Source organism: Rhinatrema bivittatum, chromosome 3, assembly GCF_901001135.1.
Source record: "Rhinatrema bivittatum chromosome 3, aRhiBiv1.1, whole genome shotgun sequence".
Lineage (NCBI taxonomy): Eukaryota > Metazoa > Chordata > Amphibia > Gymnophiona > Rhinatrematidae > Rhinatrema > Rhinatrema bivittatum.
The window spans coordinates 559479353-559486553 of record NC_042617.1 but is presented as its reverse complement, the minus strand read 5'-3'; the positions used below and the strand labels follow the sequence as shown (position 1 = coordinate 559486553).

The window sequence follows — 7201 nt, the reverse complement described above, 5'->3', positions numbered from 1 at the left end:
GTGGCCCTCTCAGTGATTTAAAATCTTGAATGTGGCCCTTCTTTTGAAAAGTCTGAGGTTTCCAGTTTTAAATCTTGAAACTATTTTCGGCTCCTCGGGGGGGGGGGGGGGGGAGATCTGTGAAAAAGAGTCCACAGCCCTAAAAACTTAAAAAGGCCAATGGTAACAGTGGGAGTGAATAACCCTTTGAAGGCTGGTTTCTGGGTAGGGACCTTCATTTTCAGTTTTTAATTTTGTTTTAAGGGAATTTATCAGTGTTTAATATAATGAACAAAAGTGGGAGTAAAATCAGTGGAAAATATGACTAATTTTGTTTTCACTGATTTTTCTCCCATTTTGTTTGTTATAAATAGGGACTTTCATTTTCAGTTTTTATTTTATTTTTCATGGGATTTTCAATGTTATAACAAAATAAATCTGCGGAAAAATGACATTCCTTATTACAAACAAGAAGTCATTTTTCTATTGATTTTTTTGTTTGTTATAACATCAAATACCCAGTAAAAATAAAAAAGTGAAAATTGAAGTGCCCTAGTTATAATAAATACTGATAAATTCCCTAGAAAAATAAAATGTCAATTGAAAATGAAGGCTTCTCCTGTATACCAAAATATTATTTTTTAAGTCATGCTAAATATTTTTAATCACTCTGTGTATCTTCTTTTATAATAATTACTATTCAGAAAATCCTGAATATTTTCAAATATTTGCCCGCTAGTGTCCAAAAGCAAAGGCAGGCTGAAGCTGCAATGTGCGAACAGCCTTCAATATGCCTTTGCTTTTGGAGATTTGCAAATACATTGGTAGCCAAAAGTTTACAAAAAGGTGATTCTTACTGAAAATTGCACATTCCAGTTAAGAAGCTATGGGGACAAGAAAAGTGAAAGGAGGCTTATAAACAGTTTTAACAAAAGGAAGATTGCGACAACTGGTACTATAGGTCGGGCAGGGCAATGCAACCTAATTTAAAAAGAATGAAATGCCGTTGTGGCTTTCATCATACCTGCAGCGCGGGTACTTCAGCTGCGTCACGTGCACCAGGTTCTTTGAGCGCGAGTTCACTCGCGCGCTTGACACCCTGGGACGGGGCTGAGCGCGTGCGCGCCTGCTGTTGTAGGTTGCCATGGAGCAGAGGGATTTGCGTCGCACTCCGGCTGCAAGACTCAGTCGCATTGACAAGAGACTTTTTCAGCAGGAATCGTTATAGGTAATACATTACTTTCACTTAGCTTCCAGCTACCGTGCCGTGCATTCGCGGGAACGGGTGATGGGTATTTTAAAAACCAGGGTTAATCATAAATTGGTTTTTATTTCCGAAAAGCTTTGGAAATCAGGTGGAGATTATTGATTAGTCTTAATTTTGAATTCTTAACACATGTAGGTATTAATGAGGTTGTAAATCCTAGAACATTCCACATTTAAATATGTGCATTTTTTTATTTGCTTCCAAACATTAAACTGAAATAAACTCTAATGCAAATAGATCATCGGTGATAACAAGGAATACTACAGTGAATAAAGCTAAATCCCAGTGAGATCTCAGGACCTGCCTGCTTCAGTGCAAAGAATGGAGAAATATTCTTAACACTAGATAGAATAATGGCTGATGGACTGAGGTCCACCTGGTACTTGCCTGCCTGGTGCGAAGGTGGTGGACCTCATGCATCACCTAGATAGGATTTTAGACAGTGCTGGGGAGGATCCAGCTGTCTGGGTTCATGTGAGCACCAATGACATAGGAAAATGTGGGAGGGAAGTTCTGGAAGCCACATTTAGGATTTTAGGTAGAAAGCTGAAATGCAGAACCTCCAGGATGGCATTCTCTGACATGTTTCCTTTTCATGTCCCCAGACGCAGGCAGAGCTCTGGAGTCTCAATATGTGGATGAGAGTTTTCGGAAAGGATGGGCTCCACCTTATCAGAGTGGAACCAGGCTGCTGGCGCTAACTTTTAAAAAAGAGATAGAGCAGCTTTTAAACTAGAACAAAGGGGAAAGCCCACAGTCACTCAGCAGAGCATGGTTCGGAGGAAGGTATCTTCGAAGGATACTAATGAAACAGGAGAGCTAGGGCTTCCCAACAGAGAGGTTCCAATAAAAGCAAAAGTATTCCATGTGCCTGAGCAAAAGGATTCCAAATTATCCCTATCAACTCAAAAACAGGTTAATACAAACAAAAAAACACACTTTGAAATGTCTGTATGCCAATGCCAGAAGTCTAAGAAGTAAGATGGGAGAGTTAGTGTATAGCAGTAAATGATGAGATTGACATAATTGGCATCTCAGATACCTGGTGGAAGGAGGATAACCTGGTGGGACAGTGCTATATCAGGGTACAAATTATATAGGGAGGATCAACTTGGTGGGGATGTGGCGCTTTATGTCCAGGAAGGCATAGAGTCCAACAGGATAAAGATCATACAAGAGACTGAGGGGTAGATTTTCAAACCGCGCGAATAGGCGGTTTGGGAGGCGGAGCTGGGTTTAAAAAAACCTTTAAACTTTTGCTGGCGCATCAGGCGCAAGCAAAAGTACGCGGGATTTTAGTAGATACGCGCGTAGCCGCTAAAATCCTGGATTGGCGCGCGCAAGGCTATCGATTCTGTATAGCCGGCGTGCGCCGAGCCGCGCAGCCTACCCCTGTTCCCTCCGAGGCCGCTCCGAAATCGGAGCGGCCTCGGAGGGAATCCTCTAATGCCCTCCCCTCACCTTCCCCTCCCTTCCTCTACCTATCCCACCCGCCCGGCCCTGTCTAAACCCCCTCCTTACCTTTGTTGGGGGATTTACGCCTCCCTGTGGGAGGCGTAAATCCCCACGTGCCAGCGGGCCACTAGCGCGCCGGGACGCAACCTGGGGGCGGGTCCGGAGGGCGCAGCCACACCCCCGGACCGCCCCAGGCCGTAACCACGCCCCCGGGCCCGCCCCCAAAACGTTGCTGACACGCCCCCTAAACGCCGCGCAGCTCGGGCCCGCCCCCGACACGCCTCCGACAAGCCCCCCTCGCCAAACCCCGGGACTTACGCGAGTCCCGGGGTCTGCGCGCCGGTAGGCCTATTGAACATAGGCGCACCAGCGCGCAGGGCCCTGCTCGCCTAAATCCGCCCGGATTTAGGCGAGCAGGGCTCTTAAAATCCGCCCCTAAATGCTCAGTAGAATCTATATGGGTAGAAATCCCATGTGTGTTGGGTAAGAGTATAGTGATAGGAGTATACTACTGTCCACCTGGACAAAATGGTCAGACAGATGATGAAATGCTAAGAGAAATCAGGGAAGCTAACCAATTTGGCAGTGCAATAATAATGGGAGATTTCAATTACCCCAATATTGACTGGGTAACGTAACATCAGGACATGCTAGAGACAAAAAGTTCCTGGATGGAATAAATGACTGCTTCATGAAACAATTAGTTCTGGAACTGAAGAGGGAGGGAGCTATTTTAGATTTAATTCTTAGTGGAACGCAGGATTTGGTGAGAGAGGTAACGGTGGTGGGGGCCACTTGGCAACAGTGATCATAACCTGATCATGTTTGAACTAATGACTTGAAGGGGGACAATATGTGACTACATGTCTAACACTAAATTTTCAAAAGGAAATCTTTGATAAAATGAGGAAAATAGAAAAAAACTGAAAAGTACAGCTGCAAAGGTTAAAAGTGTGCAACATGCATGGACATTAAAAAAAACAAACCCAAAAACCATCTTAGAAGCACAGTCCAGAAATATTCCACGCATTAAGCAAGGGAAAGGAAGGCAAAACAATTACTGGCATGGTTAAAAGTGAGGTGAAAGAGGCTATTTTAGCAAAAAAAAGAAATTCCTACAAAAACTGGAAGAAGGATTCATCTGAAGTAAATAGGATAAAACATAAGCATTGTCAAGTTAAGCATAAAACATCGATATGACATTCTAAGAGATAATTTGAAATGAAGTTGACCGTAGAGGCAAAAATTCATAATAAAAACTTTTAAAAATATATCCGAAACAGGAAACCTCCAAGGGAGTCGGTTGGACCATTAGATGACTGAGGGAAGATAAGACCATTGTGAAAGACTAAATTAATTCTTTACTTCTGGGTTTACTAATGAAGATTTTGGGGAGTTACTGGTTTCGGAGATAGCTTTCAAGGGTGATGAGTCAGATGAACTGAACCAAATCACTGTGAACCTGGGAGATGTAGTAGACCAGATTGACAAACTAAAGAGCAGCAAGTTACCTGGACCCCAGGGTTCTGAACAAACTCAAAAATAAAATTTCTGATCTATTAGTTAAAATGTGTAACCTATCATTAAAATCATCCATTATACCTGAACACTGGAGTGTGGCTAATGCAACCCCAATATTTAAAAAGGGCTCCAGGGGTGATCCCAGAAACTATAGACTGGTGAGCCTGACTTCAGTGCCAGGAAAAATAGTGGAAACTATTCTAAAGATCAAAACCACAGAGCATATAGAAAGACATGGTTTAATGCAACACAGCATGGGTTTACTCATGGGAAGTCTCGCCTAACAAATCTTCATTTTTTTGAAGGGGTTAATAAACATGTGGATACAGGTGAACCAGTAGATGTAGTGTATTTGGAGGCTTCTAAGAAAACTAAAAAGTCATGGAATATGAGATGATCTTTCATGGATTACAAACTGGTTAAAAGATAGGAAACAGAGAGTAGGATTAAATGGTCAATTTTCTCAGTGGAAAAAGGTAAACAGTGGAGTGCCTTAGAGATCTGTACTTGGACTGGTGGTTTTCAATATATTTATAAATGATCTAGAAAGGAATATGATGAGTGAGGTAATCACATTTGCAGATGATACAAAATTATTCAGAGTAGTTAAATCACAAGCGGATTGTGATAAATTACAGGAGGATCTTGTGAGATTGGAAGATTGGGCATCCAAATAGCAGATTAAATTTAATGTGGACAAGTGCAAGGTGATGCATATAGAGAAAAATAACCCTTGCTGTAGTTACACGATGTTAGGCTCCATATTAGGAGCTACCACCCAGGAAAGAGATCTAGGCATCATAGTGGATAATACTTTGAAATCGTCGGTTCAGTGTGCTGCAGCAGTTAAAAAAGCAATCAGAATACTAGGAATTATTAGAAAGGGAATGGCAAGTAAAACAGAAAATGTCATAATACCTCTGTATCGCTCCATGGTTAGGCTGCACCTTGAGTAATGTGTACAATTCTGGTCACCGCATCTCAAAAAAGATATAGTTGCACTGCAGAAGGTACAGAGAAGGGTGACCAAAATGATAAAGGGAATGGAACAGCTCCCCTATGAGGAAAGGCTGAAGAGGTTAGGGCTGTTCCGCTTGGAGAAGAGTCGGCTGAGGGGGGATATGATAGAGGTGTTTAATATCATCAGAGGTCTAGAATAGGTGAATGTGAATCGGTTATTTACTCTTTCGGATAATAGAAAGACTAGGGGGCATTCCATGAAGTTAGCAAGTAGCACATTTAAAACTAATCGGAGAAAATTCTTTTTCACTCAACGCACAAATAAGCTCTGGAATTTGTTGCCAGAGGTTAGGGCTGTTCCGCTGTTCTGGCTGGATTTTAAAACTCCGGCATGTGTAAATCCCGGGGTTTACGCGTGTGGCCGGGCCTTATGCGCACCGGGCCAATTTTCCAACAGGCCCGGCTATGTGTGTAAACCCCGGGATGCAAATAAGTGCCGGGGCCTTTAAAGGGAATAGGCGGTTTGGGAGGCGGAGCTGGGTTTAAAAAAGGTTTGGATAAATTCTTGAAGGAGAAGTCCACTAATTGCTATTAATCAAGTTGACTTAGGGAATAGCCACTTTTGGTGATCGTCCGTGCTGAGCACTTTATTTGGACCTGAGTTGAACAGCACTTTAGAGGAATTTGCTGTGCTATCCTCTTTGATTGCGGCAATCGCCAATTTTGTGATGATTCAAGCCATATTGAGCGGCTTGTAAGCCCCTGAGGCAGCTCTTTGAGCGAAACTCGGCCAGAGTCGGGCAAGCTTCAATAAAAACCTGTTTTATACCGATCCATCTACGTGTTTCCTTGCTGTCAGCCACCTTGGATCGGCTACCGGTTTGTTTCCTTGGACCTATTTACATTTTAGTACAGATGGTTTTTATGTACACCGCTTAGTTCAATTTTATTTATTTGCAATATAGATTTTAAAAATAAATAAAAATAAATACATTGTGGGAAGCACATAAACTTTATTTAATTTTATTTGTATTTTGCCTTTTGTGATTCCAGTTCTGTCCAATCATTCACATGAAAGGAATTTGGGAAAACTGGATGGAAATCAGTGACTCTTGTTACAATGTTGCTGAATGGGCAATATTGTTGCTGCTGCTTAGGCTTTAGTAATAAAAAGACTGCAGGGGTTAGTAGAGCAAGTTTGCATACTATAAACGGTGTTTTCCATACATAGAAGGAGGAATTAGCCATTACGTGTAGGTGACATCATCCAGCAGCACTGAATGACTCGTCTCTCCAAGACAGTAAAACTTGAGCTCTACTGAGCATGTGTGGGAGGTCTCAAATAGGTGTTGCCTTGTGAGACCCTCAGTCTATATCAGAGCTAATTTTAGGTGTGCAGTAATCTCCAAAGAGTCAGGCAGGTATTCAACGCTTAATTCATGTAAAGGTGTGAACTGATGACCAGGTTGTAGCTTTGTAGAGATCTTTAAGAGGCACTTCTCGTAAATGAATAATAGAAGAGGCCTTAGCTCTTACTTGATGTACTTTGACAGAATCTGTGATCTGTAAACCTGCTTAGGTGTAGGAGTGTTGAATGCATTCTGCTATCAGTTTGATAATGTATGCTTAACCACTTGCATGCCTAGTCTGTTGGGGTCATATGACATGAATAACTGAGAAGATTGACAAAGTGATTGAGTTCATTTCTTGTAATAAGCTAAGGCTCTTTTGCAGTCCAAGGTATGAAGGGTTTTCTCTTCTTCATGGGCATGAGATCTTGGAAAGAGTTTAGGAAATACGATGCAAAGCTGTGACAATCATTGCTCTTCTCTACATTCAATACAAGACAACTATAGTCAAGCCAAGCTTTGATGGAAGTAAGATAAATATTCAGTAAGTCAGCAGTGGCCAACCATGATTCCAGCCTGGGAAAGAAAATTTGTTTATTGTCTGTGTATTACTTATATTTAGGGACCTTCATTTTCATTTTTTGTTTTACATTTTTTGGGGAATTTATGA

General features: G+C 41.8%; 1 protein-coding gene across 1 annotated transcript in view; it reads left to right on the top strand.

Moving 5' to 3' along the window:
• The first annotated feature begins 1083 nt into the window (after window positions 1–1083).
• Window positions 1084–7201, top strand: part of ECT2L (epithelial cell transforming 2 like) — a 168210-nt gene continuing 162092 nt past the window's right edge. Inside the window, exon 1 of the mRNA XM_029596464.1 lies at window positions 1084–1207. The gene's annotated coding sequence lies outside the window, so the exon portion shown is untranslated. The remainder of the gene's footprint in view (window positions 1208–7201) is intronic.